Source organism: Giraffa tippelskirchi, chromosome 2, assembly GCF_054371585.1.
Source record: "Giraffa tippelskirchi isolate mGirTip1 chromosome 2, T2T-mGirTip1v1.2.pri, whole genome shotgun sequence".
Classification (NCBI taxonomy): domain Eukaryota; kingdom Metazoa; phylum Chordata; class Mammalia; order Artiodactyla; family Giraffidae; genus Giraffa; species Giraffa tippelskirchi.
Window position 1 is genome coordinate 162,362,783 of NC_137276.1, and position 22,571 is coordinate 162,385,353.

General features: G+C 43.5%; 1 long non-coding RNA gene across 1 annotated transcript; it reads right to left on the minus strand.

Annotated features, from left to right (window-relative positions):
* Positions 1-572: 572 nt before the first annotated feature.
* On the minus strand, positions 573-18,961 carry LOC145538788 (uncharacterized). The gene is made up of 2 exons (XR_014077247.1): positions 17,527-18,961; positions 573-609 (listed from the first exon to the last, which is right to left on the minus strand). It is a non-coding gene; the product is annotated as an uncharacterized LOC145538788 (long non-coding RNA).
* Between the last annotated feature and the right edge of the window lie 3,610 nt (positions 18,962-22,571).

Below are 22,571 nucleotides of genomic sequence, written 5' to 3' on the forward strand. Positions count from 1 at the left end.
GATCCCCTGGAGAAGGGAATAGCAACCCACTCCAGTATTCTTGCCTGAAGAATCCCATGGACAGAGGAGCCAGGCAGGCTGCAGTCCATGTGGTCATGAAGAATCAGACACAACTGAGCAACTAACACTACCCTACTACTAAACTTTCACAAACTCCTCCTGTTTTTAGTTCAGCACCCTTGCCATCATCAGGGCTGGGGAGCCCCAATCCAGCACCCTCTGTGTTACCCTTTCCTGAGATAGAACAGCACTCTCAGAAAGGGTACCGAATATGTCTCTGCATGGAGTTGGGGGACATGGTCTTGGGATCTATCTGCTTTTTAAATCGACTTGCAACCAGTCCTCCTCTTTTGAATGCTACTTTGCTCTCACTTACAGACCAGGTGCTCTGTTCCTGATTATCACACAGAAACAACCCCAAATGGGGTTGTTTTGCAAATTTCCCCACTTCTGACTTAGTACTCACTTTTAATGTATCTGCTTCTAACTGCTGCTCAGCTTCCAAATTTTGTTGCTGTTGCTTCCTCTCCTTGCTGTTTATGCATTTTTGCTTTAAAAAATCCCATATGTCATTTTGAATGTTACCAGATAGAAATCAACTCAGGAGCCCTGATAGAAAAAAAAAAAAACAAAACCCTAGTATTGACTGCATATGTTACAGTGCAAATCCATTTCCAAGAAAACAGCAGGGGATCAGAAGAGAAGAGCACCAAGTTTAGGGCATAAGGGAGTGGGGCATGGGATTCCTTTCTCTTAAAACATCTTTTTAGAAATAAATTGGTTTATCTCATTCGTGTAGCAACTTAGTACTAAGTATCAGAAGCCTTGAAAGGATTCAAACTCTTTAACTCAGTAATCCCACCATCTGAATCTATCCTAACAAACAACTGAAAATCTGAAGAGGTACAAAATATTAGGTATAAAATAAGCTGCAAGGATATATTGTAGAATTGGGGGAATATAGCCAATATTTTATAATAACTATAAACGGGGTATAACCATTACAACCACTCCAGTACTCTTGCCTGGAAAATCCCATGGACAGAGGAGCCTGGTAGGCTGCAGTCCATGGGGTCACTAAGAGTCGGACACGACTGAGCGACTTCACCTTCCCTTTTCACTTTCATGCGTTGGAGAAGGAAATGGCAACCCACTCCAGTGTTCTTGCCTGGAGAATCCCAGGGACGGCGGAGCCTGGTGGGCTGCCGTCTATGGGGTCGCACAGAGTCGGACACAACTGAAGTGACCTAGCAGCAGCAGCAGCAGCAGCAGCAACCATTACAAACTGTGAACCACTATATTGCACACCTGTAATTTATATAATATTGTACAACTATACTACAATTAAAAATAATAATACTAATAAATAAAATTAAACCTTGAGTAAACTTTACAAACAAAGATGTTCATCAAACCATATTTATGATCATGAAAAAGTGGAGATAATTTAAATGTTCAACAGCAGGGGAATGTTCAAGGAGCTTACAAAACATCCACTTGGTGAAATATGATACAGTCATTTTAAAAAAGGTTTATTGAGAGTAATAATGGAAAATATTTACACTAAACAAAAAAATCAAGATAAAATTAAATATGATTGTCTTCAAAAATACGTAAAAGAAAAATTTTTAAACTTTGCCCAGGAAAGGAGTGAAAAGAAATATCCCCAAATGTTATCACTGGGTAAAGTTCCACTTTTCCACTTCTTTCTACTTTTCTATAATGAGCAACTATTTTCTTTAATAACAGCTTTATTGAGATATAATTCACCTACCACAAAATTCACTCATTAGAAGTATACAACTTGATGATTTTTAGCTATTCACAAGTATGTGTACCTGACAACACAGTCAATTTTAGGACATTTTCATCATATCAAAAAAAAATGTTGTACACTTAAGCTATCACTCTCCAACCCTTACTTTCAGCCCTAAGCAGCCAGAAATCTGCTACTTCTGTATAGATTTGCCTATTCTGGACTGGAATCAATATAATGTGTGGTCTCTGTGACTGGCTTCTTTCATTTAACATAATGTTTTTAGGGTACATCCAAGTTGTAACATAAATCAGCACTTCATTTCATTTTATGGCTGAATACTACTCCATGGTATAGATGTATCTTATTTTGCTTATCCATTTATCAATTGAAAGACATTTGGATTGTTTCTACCTTTTGACTATTATGAAAAACGACGCTATAAGCATTCATATACAAGTTTTCACATGGACATATGTTTTCATTTCTCCTGGGTATATACCTAAGTAATAGAATTGCTGGGTTCTATGGTAACCCTATGTGTAACCACTTGAGGAAATGTCAGTCCATTTTCCAAAATGACTGCCCAGTTTTACATTCCCATGAGTAATGTATCAGAGTTCCAGTTTCTCTACATTCTCACCAACACTTGGTATTACCTGTCTTTTTAATTATAGTCATCCCAGTGAGCTCAAATTCATGGTTTAGATTTTCTTTTTCCTAATGGCTAATTACATCTTTTCATGCTTATTGGCCATTTGGATATCTTTTGAGGGGAAAATGTCTGTTTAAGTCCTTTGCCTACTTTTGCTTTGTATTCAGTTCATTTCAGTTCAGTCGCTCAGTCGTGTCCGACTCTTTGCGACCCCATGAATCGCAGCACGCCAGGCCTCCCTGTCCATCACCAACTCCCGGAGTTTACCCAAACCCATGTCCATTGAGTCGGTGATGCCATCCAACCATCTCATCCTCTGTCGTCCCCTTCTCCTCCTGCCCCCAATACTTCCCAGCTTTAGGGTCTTTTCCAATGAGTCAACTCTTCGCATGAGGTGGCCAAAGTATTGGAGTTTCAGCTTCAATATCAGTCCTTCCAATGAACACCCAGGACTGATCTCCTTAGGGTGGACTGGTTGGATCTTCTTGCAGTCCAAGGGACTCTCAAGAGTCTTCTCCAACACCACAGTTCAAAAGCATCAATTCTTCAGTGCTCCGCTTTCTTCACCGTTCAACTCTCACATCCATACATGACTACTGGAAAAACCATAGCCTTGAATAGACAGACCTTTGTTGGCAGAGTAATGTCTCGCTTTTCAATATGCTATCTAGGTTGGTCATAACCTTCCTTCCAAGGAGTAAGCATCTTTTAATTTCATGGCTGCAATCACCATCTGCAGTGATTTTGGAGCCCCAAAAAATAAAGTCTGACACAGTTTGCACTGTTTCCCCATCTATTTCCCATGAAGTGATGGGACCACATGCCATGATCTTAGTTTTCTGAATGTTGAGCTTTAAGCCAACTTTTTCACTCTCCTCTTTCACCCTCATCAAGAGGCTCTTTAGTTCTTCTTCACTTTCTGCCATAAGGGTGGTGTCATCTGCATACCTGAGCTTATTGATATTTCTCCCGGCAATCTTGATTCCAGCTTGTGTTTCTTCCAGCCCAGCGTTTCTCATGATGTACTCTGCATATAAGTTAAATAAGCAGGATGACAATATACTGTGTTGAAGTACTCCTTTTCCTATTTGGAACCAGTCTGTTGTTCCATGTCCAGTTCTAGCTGTTGCTTCCTGACCTGCATACAGGTTTCTCACGAGACAGGTCAGATGGTCTGGTATTCCCATCTCTTTCAGAATTTTCCACAGTTTATTGTGATCCACACAGTCAAAGGCTTTGGCAGAGTCAATAAAGCAGAAATAGATGTTTTTCTGGAACTCTCTTGCTTTTTCGATGATCCACCGGATGCTAGCAATTTGATCTCTGGTTCCTCTGCCTTTTCTAAAACCAGCTTGAACATCTGGAAGTTCACGGTTCATGTATTGTTGAAGCCTGGCTTAGAGAATTTTGAGCATTACTTTACTAGCACGTGAGATGAGTGCAATTGCTTTGTATTGTCTTCTTATTATTAAGTTGTATTTCCTTCTGCTTTGATGTTATTTTCCACTTGACATTTTTTTGTAGACATTCCTTTGATCTCTCAACAAATCAGTCATCCCAGGTCAAATTTCCACATGCTTTCCAGGTATTTTTCTTTTAAAACATCATTCTTCAGGCAGGAACTAACTGTGGAGGACATTTGTCTGGTAATTGCTGTTGTTTTGACGGCCTGGCATCTGGAACACTTCCCCCATGCTTGTGAATTTACCACCTTATGAGTCACGATAGGAAGCAGAGCCCTCCTCCACTGTGGAGCCAAGAAGGCTAGATTTGTGTTTTTCCAGCCTCCCTTGTAGCAAGGACAGGAGTACATGATTTGGATTCAGCCAATCAGATTCAAGTGTCCCAGACATGAGCCAGGATCTGATGATGAAAAACAATAGGGTCAACAGAAAAAGCATTCTGGCGACGGCAGAATCTGTGGCTGTGATCACTAGTGCTGGGGAAGGGGAGGCAGCAGTAGAAGCACAGCCAACAGTCATGCATGCTCAGCATCCTGGGGTGGTGACGGTGGTGGGCCAGGAGGGATGCCAGCTAAAGCTCTGTGTTTCCCAGCAGATGTGACAATAGCATCTTCCCCAGCCTGGTTCTGGGCTGCCGTTTGGCTGTGAAACTGAGCACTGCTAGTCTTCTCTGTTCTGGCCTACTTTTTAAGCTCAGAAGTCTCTTTTTTGGATTAAATTAACAAAATGGCTTTCCACTGTTGCAACAAAGAAGCTTGATTAATAACTACTAAATGCCAAGTGTGAAGGCCTTGGATTAACAGCTCAGGATCGCAGGTCTGGCCAGGACACAAGTGGCCCCAGGCATCCAGATAGCACCATGATCTCCCCCTCAAGGGCCTTGAATATTCTCCAATTCCTCAGACACAGTAATCTAATAAAACCCTTGCTTAGCCCATTACTGCACACCATAAGCCTGTGTTGTCCAAGTTCTTAGATTCTTTACACTGAAGCAACTCCCTATCCCCAGATGGGAAAAGCCTCCTTACCCGGAAAAAATATTTATAAAACTTCTAACCTCTGCCAACACTCACTAAGAAAAAATGTCAACAATGATTAAGCATGTCTTATTCTGTACTCAAGTAGTTGTATGAATTGGCAGACAAAACTGTAACTAATAGTCAAATCAATCAACAAATATGTATTTTGTTTTTAGAAATGGACCAGTTTAGCAATGCTCTAGAACTGACAAATCATCCTCTTTTACCCAACAACTGCACCCCAGCCACCCCACTCCTGTACACATACCTAACATTTTGTCATCATTTGCAAAATGAACAAACAGGACACAATTTTTCACATCCACTATTGAGATTCTAACAAGGGCTGAGTGTGACTATGTCCTTTGGAGATGCGCCATAAAGTTGGATTTTGCTTGCTCCAGGACCCCTACTCATCCTACCGCCCTCACAGGTGCTCTCAGGACACCTCTTAGCAGGCTAGCAGTTGGCACAACTCCACACCTTTTCTTCCAAGATCAGCTACTATAAATGGGTGCAGCTGTCTCACTCACCTCCTTTTCACTCTGGCCCTTTCTGGCATCTGGTCATCTTGCCCAGATTTAGGTCCTCAACACCTTTGCAAATAATCTCCTAAGCATCCCCTGGGAGTCTTAAGCATCAGCCCTTTTCTTCCTGAGAAGGAAAAAGACTCTCAAGGCTTCTAAACCCTTCAAAGTGGCTCCAATTATCATCACCAAAATGCCCTCTGCAGTAAATTTGTCCAACAATATCCTTTGGAAGTTGAACAACAAATTCACTTCGGCCAAGCTGACACTGTGCACATTCACCCTGGCAGCTGCAGTAACACCAGGACCATTCAGGGCCTGGGTCCCAGCTCCACTCTCTAAACACAGTGTCTGCTCTCATCCCCAGGACTCTGACTCAGTAACTCCAGCCCTCCCATCTCCATCCAAAAGGTGAGTCTAGGTCAACCCAGCAGATGCCAGTTCACAGAAGGCTAAGCAACAAATTCATTGGGAGCCAATTCGCAGAACTCAACTTGCCAAGCAAACCTTTCGCCAAATTAATCTAATTTGACTTATTGGAATGTTCAATGGGAATACTTAGCATCACTCATGGGAATGTTAGATTTTAGTAACTTATGGTAAGGACATAGAAAAACATATTCCAATGGCAACAATCAAATATCGGCTTTTCTATCGGGATTTTTTAGTAGTCACGGACATTTTGGATGATGTTTATGTTAGCATCAACTTCTTTCAAACACTCTTAAACTTAAATATGAATTATCATCCATTGGATGGATCCATCTCTACAACCATTCAGAGCCTCAAGGTACGCAGAACATATGTCCTCATGCCTCATCTCTATGGGTCTGCCTTTTCAGCACCTGTGCCCCCTGGCTCTGTCAAGGTGGAGGGGGTGGCTTGGCAACAGTTGTCCAATATTGCTGGCTCTGGTAGGGCCCAGTGGTCTTCACTGACAGGAAAGAAAACTCAAGATGCTGAGCCATAGCTGGGCCCTGCCTTCCAGCTGGTAGAGCTAGTGCCTCGCCCTTTAGGGGAATAGGGCTTGAAGGGTATGGCAACTAACAAGACCCCTCCCTCACCATCTTCCACTGGAGAGGCTGGAACTAGTCAATACAGTAAATCTCCTACATACAAACGAGTTCCTATTTCTGAGAGCACATTCATAAGTCCAATTTGTTCTTAAGTCCAACAAAGTTAGCCTAGGTACTCAACTAACACTATCGGCTATATAGTACTGTACTGGAATAGGTTTACAATACTTTTCACACTAATAATAATATAAAAAAACAAATACACACCAAAATGAAGAAAACACTTTTAATCTTACAGTGCAGTACCTTGAAAAGTACAGTAGTACAGTACAACAGCTGGCTTACAGGGGCTGGCATGAGTGAACAGGCAAGAAGAGTCACTGACTGGAGGAGGGAGAGGAGGTGGGAGATGGTAGAGCTGAAGGATCGTCAGCAATAGGAGACAGAGGACAAACTGCAATTTCCTTCACGCCTGAGGCTCATGGAACACAAGTTCCCATCTTTGAAAGTTCACAACTTGAAAATTCATATGTAGGGGACTTACTGTACTTCCTTTCCCAGATGCCCTTTCAACCAGGGGTGGCCATGTGACCAGCCCTGCACTCAGTAGATAACCACGCAGAGATCTACAAAGGGGGTTCTGCACAGTGATATTCAGGAGCTGGTGGCAGTGAGAGCATCCTCCCTGGATACAGAAAGAAGGTGGAGTGCATTGTCTGCAGAGAATTTAAAATGCTGATAGCACTGACTAAAGGTCAGTCTGCCTTTTCCTTTCACCAGACACTGGTGATTTTGAACAATGTCAGTGACGTAACACTCTCACAGCTGGGGCAGATCACTCGTCTTACTACCCTCACATCCCTCTCCAACCTGGAAGGGCTCCTGAATGACTAGAGGAGATGAATCCATACACATATGAAGGGCAGCACTGAAGTACACATCAGGCTGTGCCAATCACTCAGGTCCACATTCAGGGAGAGTGCAGACTTTCCCTTCAGTCAGCCATGTCTTTATTAAAGCAGCCTCATCAGTGAGCATGGGCTTCCCTGGTGGCTCAGACGGTAAAGAATCTGCCTGCAATGAGGGAGACCTGACTTCAATCCCTGGGTGGGAAGATCCCCTGGAGAAGGGAAGAGCTACCCACTCAAGTATCCTTGCCTGGGAAACCTCATGGACAGAGGATACTGCAAGACTACAGTCCATGGAGTCTCAAAGAGTCAGACATGACTGAGCAACTAACACTTCCCTTCATCAGTGAGTGCAGTGACCTGGGTCCCAATGTCATTTCCTGAGAGCATCAGTGCACTTCAGGCATTCAGGGCCTGATGTCTTCTTCTTCTGGCTGTGTTAAAGGAGCAGCTAAGAGAAGGAGCCTCTGTTTCATGCCATATGCTTGCTGGTGCCTGCCATGCCTTCATCCTTACCTATTTCTTACCCATGATCCAGAAAGTCTGAAGGATGCTGTCCTGAGGCTCCCCCAGCAAACCCCATCTGCCTTGAGGTAGGGATGCCCAGTTGGACAAGCCCTAAACTAGGACTTGGGAGACCTGAGCTCTATTGGCCCACTATACTGGTCTTCTGGTCAGCTGTGTGACCTTGGATAGGTTTCTCTCCTTTTTTTGAGCCTCATTTCCCTGGCAATAAAATCAGAGGGCCATACTGGATCATCCCTAGCAGGTTCTTCACATTCTAAGATTCTCCCCCTTACCCTACCCACTTTTCCCCTCTCTCTCATATGTCACTGCGTGTTTTATTGTTGTGTTGTTCAGTCACTAAGTTGTGTCCAACTCTTTGTGACCCCACAGGCTGCAGCATGCCAGGTTTCCCTGTCCTTCACTATCTCAGAGTTTGCTCAAACTATGTCCATTGAGCTGGTGACAGTATCTAACCATCTCATCCTCTGCCTCACTCTTCTCCTTTTGCCTTCAATTTCTCCCAGCACCAAGGTGTTTTCCAGTAAGTCGGCTCTTCACATCAGGTGCCCAAAATATTGGAGTTTCAGTTTCAGCATCAATTCTTCCGATGAATATTCACAGTTAATTTCCTTTAGGGTTGACTGGCTTGATCTCCTTTAGTTCAAGGGACTCTCAAGAGTCTTCTCTAGCACCACAATTCAAAAGCATCAACTCTTTGGCACGCAGGCTTCTTTATGATCCAACTCTCACATCCATACATGACTACTGGAAAAACTATAGCTTTGACTGTATGAGCCTTTGTTGGCAAAGTGATGTCTCTGCTTTTTAATACACTGTCTAGGTTTGTCACAGCTTTCCTTCCAAGGAGCAAGTGTCTTTTAATTTCATGGCTGCAGTCACTGTCCACAGTGTTTTGGAGCCCAAGAAAAAAATCTGTCACTGCTTCTTCCACTCTTTCCCCTTCTATTGCTATGAAGTGATGGGACCACATGCCACAATCTTAGTTTTTTGAATGTTGAGTTTTAAGCCAGCTTTTCACTCTCTTCTTTCACCCTCATCAAGAGGCTCTTTAGTTCCTCTTCACTTTCTTTCATTAGAGGGGTATCATCTGCATATCTGAGATTGTTGATATTTCTCCTGGCAATCTTGCTTCCAGCTTGTGCTTCATCCAGCTTGGTATGTCACATGATGTACTCTGCATAGAAGTTAAATAAGCAGGGTGACAATACACAGCCTTGTCGTACTTCTTTCCCAATTTGGAACCAGTCAGTTGTTCCATGTAAGGTTCTAACTGTTGCTTCTTGACCTGCATACAGGTTCTCAGGAGACAGGTAAGGTGGTCTGTTATTTCCATCTCTTTAAGAATTTTCCACAATTTGTTCTGATCCACATAGTCAAAGGCTTCGCGTAGTCAATGAAGCAGGAGTAAATGTGTGTGTTTTATAAAAGCCATAATGTTGCATTGATCTAAAAATTTAATGATGCTTTAAAAAATTTGAAGAAATGATATATTAGTTGTATACTTTCTAATGATTTTTAAAAAATGATTCCATTTATCTTTACACGAGGCTTGGAAAGTGCATCTTCAGTGATATAGACAAGGATTTGTAACTTTCTAACCACTTCACTCTTAATCTGGAGAAGGCAATGGCACCCCACTCCAGTACTCTTGCCTGGAAAATCCCATGGATGGAGGAGCCCAGTAGGCTGCCATCTATGGGGTCGCACAGAGTCGGACATGACTGAAGCGACTTAGCAGCAGTAGCAGCAGCACTCTTAATCAATTTTGGATCTTAGTAGCTTTAGCTAATTTCATGAGCCAATGTGGATAATTAAAACAGAAGTTATACTACCTCTTTGAGTTATTTTCAGTGACACAGCTCCTAATTTTGCCAATTGCAATGCCATTATTTGCTCAAATTGTTGAGCACCTAGTATGCACTTGAAGCAGATGTCAGTGCTGATGCCTCGTGGACACTGAGTCAAGCCCTAGGGGCTTGTTAGGCATTGAGCACAGATGGATGCTGCACCAACTATAACAGCATCGCTCTGGGGCAATCTGGTCCTCACCAGCTGCAGGAAGGACCCTACCCATGGGGACACAGTGCACTTTAAGGACATCGGAGGCAGAACCCTGGGGAAGAAAGGGGAAGACAAATACCCAGCACCTAGACTGACAGAGCAGAGCAATCCTGGCCATCCAGGATGGTCCATGCTGCTTACTTGGAAAATGCATTATTTTTTCTGGGTACTGAGGCCCATTAGGGGAATTCATGTCCAGCAGCGCAGTGGCCTGAAGCAGGCATGACGGAGCGCCTGACTTCCAGTCAAGGGAGTGATCTGAGCTGGTGTGGTGAGTTCCCTTCCTGCTCCAAACCCATGGACCTGCTAGGTAAAGTACTGAAAATTAAATCTAAAACCAAGATTAGAAGCTAGATAAATCTGTGGATGTTTGAGTGAAGAGGAGACTCAGTTGATGACCAGTGGGCGAACCCATCTAAGCAAATGCCTTAGAGGCTGAGTTGTTGTTTCTGTGTGTGTGTGTGTTTGATTTATCAACAATTACATTGAATTGAATATGCAATCTTGTGTCTTTTTAAAATGTAAATAAGGTATAATTTACATGCAGTAAAATTCATCCTCTTAAATATACAGTACTATGAGTTTTGACACATGTGTTCAGTTATGTAACCACTATGCCAGTGAAGCATAAGTCAGTTTCATCACCCACTAAACTCCCGTCTCCCCTTTGCAGTTAATCTGTTCCACCACCTATTGTCTCTGGCAACCACTGATATGTCTCTGTCCCAATATTTTTGCCTTTTACAGAATTCCATGTAAATGGAATCATACAGTCTTTAGAGAGGCTGTAATTTTAATTCTCACCTACGGAGGGATATAAAAGCTGCAGTCTTGCAAATAGCAGAGATATTGCAACTAAGCTGCTTAAATGAAGCCGGGAGTCAAGGAAGGGCTTCTTTACTTGGAACTGGGATTAGAAGAAAAATTCTGCTTGCTGACCCAAATATTAGGCACAAAAGTGGGCCACTTGACTTGAATTGTGATGAAAATAGTCACCCATGAAATAGCTAAACCCCTAGTCTGTGTGTTATATGTGGACAGGTATTCTTATATAATCAGTATGATATGAATGTCTTGAGCCTAGAAACTCACATAAAAGCTGATCCAGAAACTATTTATCCTTTAGACATGGCAGAGGTAATTTCAATATCATACCACAGGAACATTTCCACAATTGAAGCATAGAATGGACCCCCATATAAAACAATTTCTCACCCGCCAAATTGCAAACTTTGCAAGCAAGTCTATGAGGAATAATCAGCAGATACATTAAACAAACACAAGTGAGAAACTAAAAATTATATAGAAGTCTAAAGGGGTCTTCAAAATAGGTATGCTTGTAGAATGTAAAGAAATTTTAAAATGATTAGATTTATAAGGCAAAAAACCCCCAGATTATTATAAAAGATAAATAGAAGGATTGAGACAGGTACCAAATAGAAAATTACAGAATTGAACAATATAATACATAATTTTAAAAAATCAGTGATCAGATTAAACAATTACTAGATACAGTTGAAGGAGGAATTTGTGAATAGGACAACAGAGCTAACAAAATCACAGAGCTATAAAATCTGAGAGAGGATTTAAGAGATGTAAACGTTGAGAAGCCACAATATATATCTCTAATAAGAGTTTCAAAAGTAAAGAACACACAGACTAGAAAAGAGATGCTATTTAAGGAAATAATGGCTAAGGTTTCTCCAGAAATTAGGAGAGACATATGGCCTTACATTGAATAACCACACTAAACCCCAAACAGGATAAATAAACATGTTATCTACAAAGAAAAAAATCAAAAATGCTAATTTAGTGAAATTACAGATACTTACAAGATAATGGTTATCAGATAAGCAACAGAGTATCCATCATCATAGACACCATAAAACAATGAATTATATCTTCAAAGTGTTAAGAAAAAGCATCATCCAAGGGGATTCTAGTGTGGAATATATCTCTCCTCTCTCAACATATTTAGATTTAAGGCTATCAGTGTACTCAAGGGTATACAAATGTTCATTTATTTTACAAATTTTCATATATTTTAGCATGTCCCTTTGATAAAATGACCAAAGAATCATTCCTAGGAGGGGTAGAATTTGGTGAAATGGAGCTTACTAAATCCAGATACCTTGAGGCTATGAGTTACTCCTCGGAATCTATACCCAATTTAACATCATTTAAGAGTGAGGCAAAATAGAGAAAATCATCTCAGAAAAAGGAATGGCTAAAAACATTAGTTTCAAAGGTAAGGGGAAGCAAAGAAATCATTACGATCTAAATAAGTATTGAATCATCATCATCAGTTTGAGGAGGTTTAAAAACATGGGAGCATCAAAATGTTGGAAACAGTAACAGGAACCTGTGTTGGGGGAGATAAAACTATAGTGAATAAAATCCTTAATTTTATCCAGGAGGAGGACAAAGATATTGATTAACCTCAGGTTTTGTTAGAAAAATATAAAGTGAAGTATGTATATTAAAAACTAGGGGACGTCCCTGGTGATGCAGTGGATAAGAATCCGCCTGCCAAAGCAGGGGACACAGGCTTGATTCCTGGTCAGGGAAGATCTCACAAGCCTCAGAGCAACTAAGCCCATGCACCACAGCTACTGAGCCCACACTCTAGAGCCTGTGCACCACAACTACTGAGCCTGAGCACCCAGAATCTGTGCACCACAGCTACTGTGCCCAAGCACCTAGAACCTGTGCACCACAACTACTGAGCCCAAGCACCTAGAACCTGCGCACCACAACTACTGAGCCCAAGCATCTAGAACCTGTGCACCACAACTACTGAGCCTGAGCACCTAGAACCTGTGCACCACAGCTACTGTGCCCGCACTCTGGAGCCTGTGCTGCACATCAAGAGAAGCTACCACAATGAGAAGAGCACCATAATGACCAGTAGCCCCTGCTCAACACAACTATAGAAAGCCCTTACAAAGCAACAAAGACCCAGCCCAGCCAAAACTAAATAAAGTATATTTTAAAAAATAGGAAAAGTCTAAAGGCCAGAAACAAAATACATAACCATAAATCAGTTCAGTTCAGTTCAGTCGCTCAGTCGTGTCCGACTCTTTGCAACCCCATGAATCACAGCACGCCAGGCCTCCCTGCCCATCACCAACTCCCGGAGTTTACCCAAACCCATGTCCATTGAGTCAGTGATGCCATCCAACCATCTCATCCTCTGTCATCCCCTTCTCCTCCTGACCCCAATCCTTCCCAGCATTAGGGTCTTTTCCAATGAGTCAACTCTTCACATGAAGTGGCCAAAGTATTGGAGTTTCAGCTTTAACATCAGTCCTTCCAATGAACAACCAGGACTGATCTCCTTTAGGATGGACTGGTTGGATCTCCTTGCAGTCCAAGGGACTCTCAAGAGTCTCTTCCAACACCACAGTTCAAAAGCATCAATTCTTCAGCGCTCAGCTTTCTTCACTGTCCAACTCTCATATCCATACATGACTACTGGAAAAACCATAGCCTTGAATAGACGGACCTTTGTTGGCAAAGTAATGTCTCTGCTTTTCAATATGCTATCTAGGTTGGTCATAACCTTCCTTCCAAGGAGTAAGCATCTTTTAATTTCATGGCTGCAATCACCATCGGCAGTAATTTTGGAGCCCAAAAAAATAAAGTCTGACACTGTTTCCACTGTTTCCCCATCTATTTCCCATGAAGTGATGGGACCAGATGCCATGATCTTAGTTTTCTGAATGTTGAGCTTTAAGCCAACTTTTTCACTCTCCTCTTTCACTTTCATCAAGAGGCTCTTTAGTTCTTCTCCACTTTCTGCCATAAGGGTGGTGTCATCGGCATATCTGAGGTTATTGATATTTCTGCCGGCAGTCTTGATTCCAGCTTGTGTTTCTTCCAGCCCAGTGTTTCTAATGATGTACTCTGCATATAGGTTAAATAAGCAGAGTGACAATATACAGCCTTGATGTACTCCTTTTCCTATTTGGAACCAGTTAGAGGGCAAACGAGAGAAGAAAAACCAATCAGTCTCACAGAAAGCAGGGAAAAGGTAAGCAAAGAAATGATATATGGAAAATGCAAAACATTTTATATATTAAGTCCAAATAATCACAGTAATCACACAAATCAGAAGAGTTAACACTGCCTGTTCTTGCCTGGAGCCTGGTGGGCTGCCGTCTATGGGGTCACATAGAGTTGGACATGACTGAAGCTACTTAGCAGCAGCAGCAGCAGCATTAAAAGATAGACATTCAGACTACACTTTCAATATCCAAATAAATGCAGTTTATAAGAAGTGCACCAAACATAATGACACAATTGGAAAACAATTCAACAGAAAAAGACATGCCAAGTGAAAGAGAAAACTGTGGTTACAAGTTATTGAAAAATTCACTTAAATTAGTTGACAACAAAGTAGATTTACTAGCTCAGATAAATAGAACCTCTAGAGGCAGGATCAGAGTAGGTGATTCAGCAACAATGTCATCAAAGATTCAGTATCTTCCCATGTCTGCTCTCTTCCATAGTATCAGCTTCACACTAAGGCTGACATCCCTCTGGGAGTAAAATGGCTCAAGATTTCTAGCCTTCATCTCACAATCCCATCAAGAAAAGCCAACACATTTATAAAGAGCAACAACAAGAGGTAAGGGACATGATTTAACCAATAGGCTCTAAAGACAAAGTTGTAATCATGAAAATAGGGTGGTATTTGTACAGCAATGAAAAACAGATGAAACTAACTGACTGGAGAGCCTAGAAACTACATCTATATGATGTTGGGACAATAGTTTCTGTTGTAAAATAATAAAATTAGGTTTCTGTCCCATAATATGTACCAAAATAAATTCAGATAAATGAAAATCTAAATATTTAAAATATCATCACAAAAAGTAACAGATTAGAAATTATTTTATATCTATAATGGAAAAAAAGTAGTTTCCAGAGTATATGAAGACCTTCTACAACTCAACGAGAAAGATAGTCAGACCAATAGAAAGCAAGGTAAGACATATGAAGGGGTAATCACAGAAGAGGAAACTCAATGAACATCTGAAAAGATGCTCAACTTCCCAAGCATTCATGAAAGAACAAATGAAAACATCATGATATCATTTCATTCCCTTTGCTTTGGAAAAAATTCAAAGGTCTAATACACATCTTTTTGAGGATGTGAGGGAATAGGAACATATATGCTACATGTCAAGGGATAAATTAGCAAGGCCATTTGGAGGACAGCTCTGCAGTTTTTATTTAAATTGAAAAATACACATATTATATGACAGATCCCCCAAACCCTACACTTAGTGAAAAAAAGCAAAGGAGCTAGAAAGATGTATAAAATCGATATAATTTCTTTATATTATTACAAATTTTTAAAAATAAGATATTACATTGCTTATGGGCACATACATATGTTATAAACATTTTTGAGGTGGACAAGAAGGAACCTATCAAATTTACGACAATAATTTCCTCAGGAAGGGAAAGGAAGGAAATAGGATTGGATAAAAGTGAGAGTCCATTTCATCAGAGGTTTTTCTTCTTAAATCTCCCCGTGGGAATAGCCTGAGACTGGGGCTTCCAATTTGACATGACTAGCTCCTTTCGCTTCTCTGACCTGCTTTTCCCACTCTTCTTAGTTCCTCTTGGGAGAACTTCGCTAGTAAACCTGGTGCACACGAATCCTCAGCCAGGGTCTGCTTACAGGGAGCCTGTCGTAGGACAGTGACCAGTGACATCAAAGTCTCTCCCCCACGCTCTAGCCTGTCCCTCTTTGTTAAAGTGAAAAGTGGCCCCCCAAAGATTATGATCCCTGGAAGCTGTGAATGTTACTTACATGGGTAAAAAAAAAAAAAAAGATTCTTTGCAGATGTGACTAAACTAAGGGTCATAAGAAGGGGAACCTATCCTGGATTATCTGGATGGACCTCCACTGCATCACATCCCTCTTTATAAGTGGGAGGCAGAGGGAGTTTTGACCACACACATATGGAAAAGGCCAGGCAAAGACAGATCATATAGAGAGATGTGAAGAGGCCAGCCTTGAAGACTGGAGTGAAGGAGCCACAAACCAAGGAATGGTGGCAGCCAAGGAAAAGGCAAGGAGCAGATTCTTTCCTAGAACTTCCAGTGGGGAGCACGGCCCTGCTGACACCTTGATTTCAGCCTTGTACACCAGAAATGTGACCGGGTATTTTAAGCCACACAGTTTATTGTAAGTTGTTATAGCAGCCACAGGAAATGAACTACTACTAATAAAAACTATACTCCATCACTGCTTATCAAGTACCAGGCCCTGTGCTTAAACTTCTCATCCTAATTATCTAATTTAAGCTTCACATAACTTTCTGGGATAGTTAATTTGCAGATGAGAAAACTGAGGCTTCAACAGGAGAACTGACTTGCCCAGGGTGACACGAAGTCAGGATTCAGACATGAGCAGGCTGACTCCTGAGTCATCATTCATTACAGGTACTGTGCCCCATTTTCAAGTTGAGGGGGCCCAGCAGGGATGATTATTAAGCAGGGAAGGAAAGGCATGTCCACCCCCTGCTTTGTGTCTGGACCACAGGAACAAGGTCAGCAGCCTGGATTCAGAAACCTCTCCACCCACCAGCCCCACTGCCCAGTTCCAAAGAAGGGCCCTCCAGAGAGTGGCCAATCAGCAAACCTGTCCACCAGCGCTAAGCGTGGCAGATAGACGCACAGCCGAGCACATGGAGGGAGACAGGTGCTGACCGTGCTGAGGGGCTGCTCTGGAAAATGTCGGTCCCCATCCCAGCCTCAGTGTTTCAAAGTCACCAGGCACTGGAATCTTCCCCAAGAGTGGCTCATTCCAAAAAAGAAAAGAAAGGAAAAGCACAGCCCAAACCATTCCTCATCTGGGGGCTGCCTTCAACAAAGGAAACTGCAGTTCTTAAGGAAGCAGGTGCTCTCTGGCTGGGATGATGTCAAGCGGATCCCGGAAGCCCCATCAGTCCTCAGGAGCAATTAGCCTCCCTTTGGGATACCTGGCTCGTTGATCTCTCCTTTGGCTGAGAAAGAGGGCCCTGTACTTTGACCCCCTCCACCTGCCTGCCAGGGTCCCTCTCTGGGAAATGTCAAGTCTGCCACCACTTATGCCCCTGCCTCAGCTCACAGCCTCACTGCTCAGCCCTGACCTAGGCCACACCGCCATGGCAGGCCCTCCTAACACTCATCTAGCCTTCACTGTGGTCTGCAGACACACCCTCCAAATCCTCTGGGCACAATACCACCAGAGAAAAATTAGACACAGCTTCTACCTTGAAAGAACTAGAGATTAGTGAGGGAGATAAACTTGTACACAGAAATCTTTAATAGAGGCCAGGCATGATAGGGGCTATAATGGAGCTAAAGCTACCACTTATTATGGGAGTGCTTTCTCTGTATTGGGCACTGGCCCATTCCCATTTCCCACATGGCCCTGTCAAGTCTTTGCGGGTCCTTTACCCTCATGGGGCCTGTCCCCCTGCTGTCCTGCCCTATAGCAGCTGGAGGCTAGGAGGCTCAGGTCTTCACCTGAGAAGTCTGGTTCAAATGTTCAGAGGATCTGGAATTCACTGGGAGCCAGGAGATGGTGCTCACCTGTCCTGCTTCCTTAGGGTTGATGCAGAGCCCCTCCTCCACCTCAGCTTCTCCCCTCTCCTCACCATGGGGCCCTGCTTCATCCTGCAGAGATCCCAGGAGCCCTGCCCAGCAAGTCCCAGTTGTCCTGGATATTTGCCTTTCTCTCAGTTAAACAGATCTCTGTCTTGTTGATACTGACTGCATCTCAAAGCCTAATTATGATGTTGAATTATCACTCCTTTTAAGAACCAGGATGGGGGAGGGGAACTGGAGGAAGAGGAGATATACATGGATGGAGAGGACCATGACTTTCCTCTTGCTTCTTGGTGCTGAGAATAAAGGACTGAAGGGGGAGTTCTAGGGAAAACTGGGGCTCAGAATGGTCCAATAACCTGCCCAAAGCCACATATCTAACTCATGGTGAGGCGGGGACCCTACTTCTGACTTTATTAGAAAGTAGGTGATAATGAGAAATTGGTGGGGAGCGGGGGAGGTGGGCACATCAACCAGGCTGGGCAGAGCCTACCCCAAGCTGGTCACAGTTGGTGTTTAACTCGCTCCCTCCCTGGCCCATGCAGGACTCCAGGGAGAACCTAGAATCACACCCCCAGGTAAGACAGGAAGGAACTCTAAAGGCTGAGCAGGGCAGGCTGCAGAGTTGCCCCAGGACCCACTTACCCTGGCCTCCTCGCCACACACTTACTAGGGCCAGCTCAGCCCAGGCAGGGTTCCAGGCCCTGAGAAGGACACAGATACATCAGGCATGCCCCTGACCTCTAGGAGTTCACAGCCTCCTGAGGGACACAAATTGCTACTCTGGAAGCCACAGCACCCAGAACGCCTGCAGTAAGACACCGGGGTCAGTTGTCAAGTCACTGTTAGGGGCCGGAGCCAGGATTCTGCGCCCTCACTTGGCTTTGCCGGCTGGCGCTGTGTAAGCTATGGCGATAGGGGGCGCAAGAAGGCGCCTACGGGCTGGAGGCGGAGAGCCGGCTTACTCTTTCCTGTTTGTTCCCCGTCTGCTTCCTGCAGGCTTCCTGTTTCCGTGAGCACCATCCCACCGCTATTCTTACCCCGGCCCCAGGCAAGGCCAAACTGGAACAGCAGCTGACTCCAGTTTGCAGCTTTTCCAGCTCCTGCAGAACCCGTTTCACCCCACCCTGACCGCCAAGAGACAATGTTAACAGCCAGCTGGCGCCCCTACTGGGGAGGTCTGGTCCCAGGCACGCGGCCGTCCTTCCTCCCAAGTAGAGTTCCAGCTCTGCAGAGCTCCTCCTCCGTGCTTTGCTCCTTCAGCCAGGGGAGCGGTGGCTGATTCCTGAAGTTGCCACTTCTATCCTCCTTGGGCGGGGGCGGGGGGGGGAGTCTCCTTTTTCAGTTATCTAGTTAATTTTATACCCAACGGTTCTGTCTATCAAGTTCTCTCTGTTCTTGTTACAATATCTCTGTGTGTGTGTGTGCGTGCTGTGCTCAGTCATGTCCCGGCTCTTTGTGACCTCATGGACTGCAGCCTATCAGGCTCCTCTGTCCATGGAATTTTCCAGGCAACAATACTGGAGTGGGTTGCCCATTTCCTCCTCCAGGGGATCTCCAGGACTCAGGGATCAAACCTGCATCTCTTACAGACTCCTGCATTGGCAGGGGGATTCTTTACCATTGCTCAACCTGGGAAGTGGATTCCTATTGTTTTGATCTCTCACAATATCCCTCTGACCCCACTCTGATAACAATACCCCTTCATTTACAAAACTGCCACACACACACACACACACACACACACACACACACACACACGACTGTTCCATGCACACACACACACACACGACTGTTCCATGGGATTCCATTTGACTGCCAGTGGCTACAACCCTGCTGCCCTAACCTGGCCTGGATATGGTGTTGGTCCCAGAGGTGGGCATGTGGCCTAAGCCAGCCAGTTATAGCCTCTCCTGAGACTTGTGTACACTGAGGTTCTTTCTTTTAGGGCCACTAACAGGAGTGATTTCAACTGGGTTGTCTGCAGTCATGCCTCTCCTCTTCCCCCACTCCCATGCCAAATATTTCTATTTGTAGTAGGGAAAAAAAAAAAATGAAGACAAATTACAAAGAGAGAAAAGTGGTCGGGCACTGGTGAGGGAGAGCTGACGTCATTGAGTCTGCGTTCCAGACACCTCATGGCCATTTGACCCCTGTTTTTCCCAGTTTCCTGAGTCCAACATTCCACTTTGTATTAAAGCAAGTGTGAGTTGGGTTTCTGTCACGTTCTACCGAAAGAGCCCTGACTAATATGGCTGAGGCAAAGCTCCTCAGAACTGAGTTGTCTAGAATCAGGGTGAGTCAGGACCTCGTCTGGTCGAATTCCTCACCAGGTACAGCAAACCGTGTGCAACATCTCCACCACACAACAGCCCTGGAGACACCGGAAGACAGCTTGCCTGTCCCTCTGGACAGAAGCCAAGAAGCTCAAGAGAATAAAACCAACCAGAGCACAAAAAGATCTAATGGAGATTCTGTTTATGAAGTGCCTAGTTGTTCAGTCAACCAGAGCTGAGCCAGGACCCAGCTGAAGAAGCAAACTCTTAAGAGGAATTCAAGTAACAAAAGAGTCAAGAATACAGTCCAACTTCCACCCCAAGGTCCTGAGCATAATTCTGCCCTCTACTGTTTTTCTTCCTCCCGGATTTGTGGAAAAAATATGTAGACAACATGTGTAATGTAATTCTAGGGTTATGTAAGTATTCCTTCTTTCTCTTCATGCATGCCAAATCGCTTCAGTTGTGTCCAACTCTTTGCAACCCTATGGGCTGTAGCCCGCCAGGCTCCTCTGTCCATGGGATTCTCCAGGCAAGAATACTGGAGTGGGTTGCCATGCCCTCCTCCAGGGGGGGTCATCTCAACCCAGGTATCAAAACCGGGTCTCCTGCATTGCAGATAGATTCTTTACCGACTGAGCCACCAGGGAAGCCCTCTTTTTGAGAATGTTGGGCTTCAAAGCTTGCTGAGATCAAAACAATTCTAATCCAGAATACTTTTCCCTTTCCCGTAGGACTGGGTCACAGGGACCTTAAAGACCATTTAGTCCACCAGTACCCCTCCCCAATCCCATCCCCAGAGAAGGAAACCAAGCCTCATCACTGAATCACACACCTAGGTCAGAAACAGTGCTCAGGTCTCCTCTCTTAATGTCAAGGGTCTGACTGAACAGAAACCTCACGAAACTCAGAGGCTTTGCAGCCACCACCTCTCAGTGTTAGTCTGACAGAGTTTCCTGCAAGGCCCTTCCAGGAGGAACAGGGCAGCTGAGGGCCCTGGGATCAGTAGGCCTGAAAGGCCATCCTCTCCAGCTGTGGTCATTTGTATGGGGTTTCCCAAGAATAGGAGCTTCTTCCAGCTATATTTGCAAATTTCTTCTCTGCACTAGATATTCAAACAAAAACACAGCTAAATGGCACCAATTTGCCAATCCCAGCTTGCACCCCACAGGCCACATGATAATAGGAAAGAGCCCTGAGCCAGCAGCTGAAACTAAGGCTCTAGGTGGACAATTTGGGGTGAGTCATTTGGCTTCCCTGGGCTTGTACTTCCCCATTTGACACACAGTGGGAACAGGCATGCCTCCTACCCTTTGTGCTTCCTTGGGTGATGGTCTCCAGCTCTCTCATCCTCAGGCACTGTCCTGACTCTGCCAGCCCCTGAGTCAGTGCCCCCTTCCCCAGGGATTAGTGGAACAGTGCCCATCACAGGGTACAGGGTTTCTAGGAGTGTTGGGGGTGGGAGGCATTGCTGCCCGGGATTCACTTGAGAGACCTGTGGGCAGCAATCACACACCTTCACTCCTGTCTTCTGAATCACAGAAGATGTCGCTCTTGGGTTTGTCAAGTCATCTGCAATCACCTTGCTGGCTACACGTAAGAGTCAAGAAATGAGGGTGGATCTCCAGGGGCTTGGGAAGCAGACTTTCATTCCTGCTCTGCTGTGAATTCCCTTCATGGCTAGATTCACCTTTGCTTGTGTCTCAGTTTCAAACCTGAGAATCACAGAAACTCAGCAGATCAGAGCTAGGAGGAGAGCTCACTCATTTCAGCCTCCTTGGTCCCAGTTCATCTCATAGGTGAGGACTGGGAAGCCAGAGGGGAGAGGATGCTCTTCACAATACCTAGAAATTGCAAATTTATTTCATCAACCTATGAAAAATATTTCTCTCACAACTTGTCATACCAATTCCTACTGTTAAATCTATCAACCCAGTCAGACTTACTTTCTATCTGAAAAGTAATGGACACTTCAAGGAATACCATACAATCTACTGGAAAATAAATTCGGGGAGAAATCTCATAAGATAATGTTCTAAAAATAGTCAAGCCAAGATTTACATGATTTTGACCCAATAACCTAATATATTTTATAAGTTATAAAAACAAAATCATAGCTTAATTTGTGGTTACTGATTAATTTGTAAATTTTATAAATAATTTTGTAATGTGAAGGCTAAATTATTAGTTTTTTAGTAAGTTAGGAGTTTGATAAAAAGCAACCTTTTTCTTTGAACTCTGGTGTTCATTTGGGGAATAAGTTAAAGAAATAATTCCATTCACTTCATTGCACATTGTGATCAAACTGTTCTATGTATTCAATGAAAAAGAAAAGATAAACTCCACTAAAAAATAATTGACCCACAGTTGGCATACTTTAAATGAGAGGTAGAAAATCTGAACATTTTATAAGATGAAATAAGATAAAGATTGGCTGCACCTGGAATAAATAATTTATAAGGTGATTTGATAAAAGTAACTAAACTGTTTTATTGAATAATGCACACAAATATGAAAGACATCACATAAAAATTTTATCTGTATTTTTTTCAGTATATCTTGAAAAACGTGACCATCCTGGAAACATTAGAGTTACATTCAGAGAATAGAAGAGTTAAAATTCTTAAACAAAAATTGTTATTACTTCCACCACTGCACTCTTCTACATATCTGGATTCAGAATATCCCAGTCTGAGCCCCAGTTCCCACTTCTAATGCCAGCCTTCACCGTTTAACAGAAATGTATATAGGAGT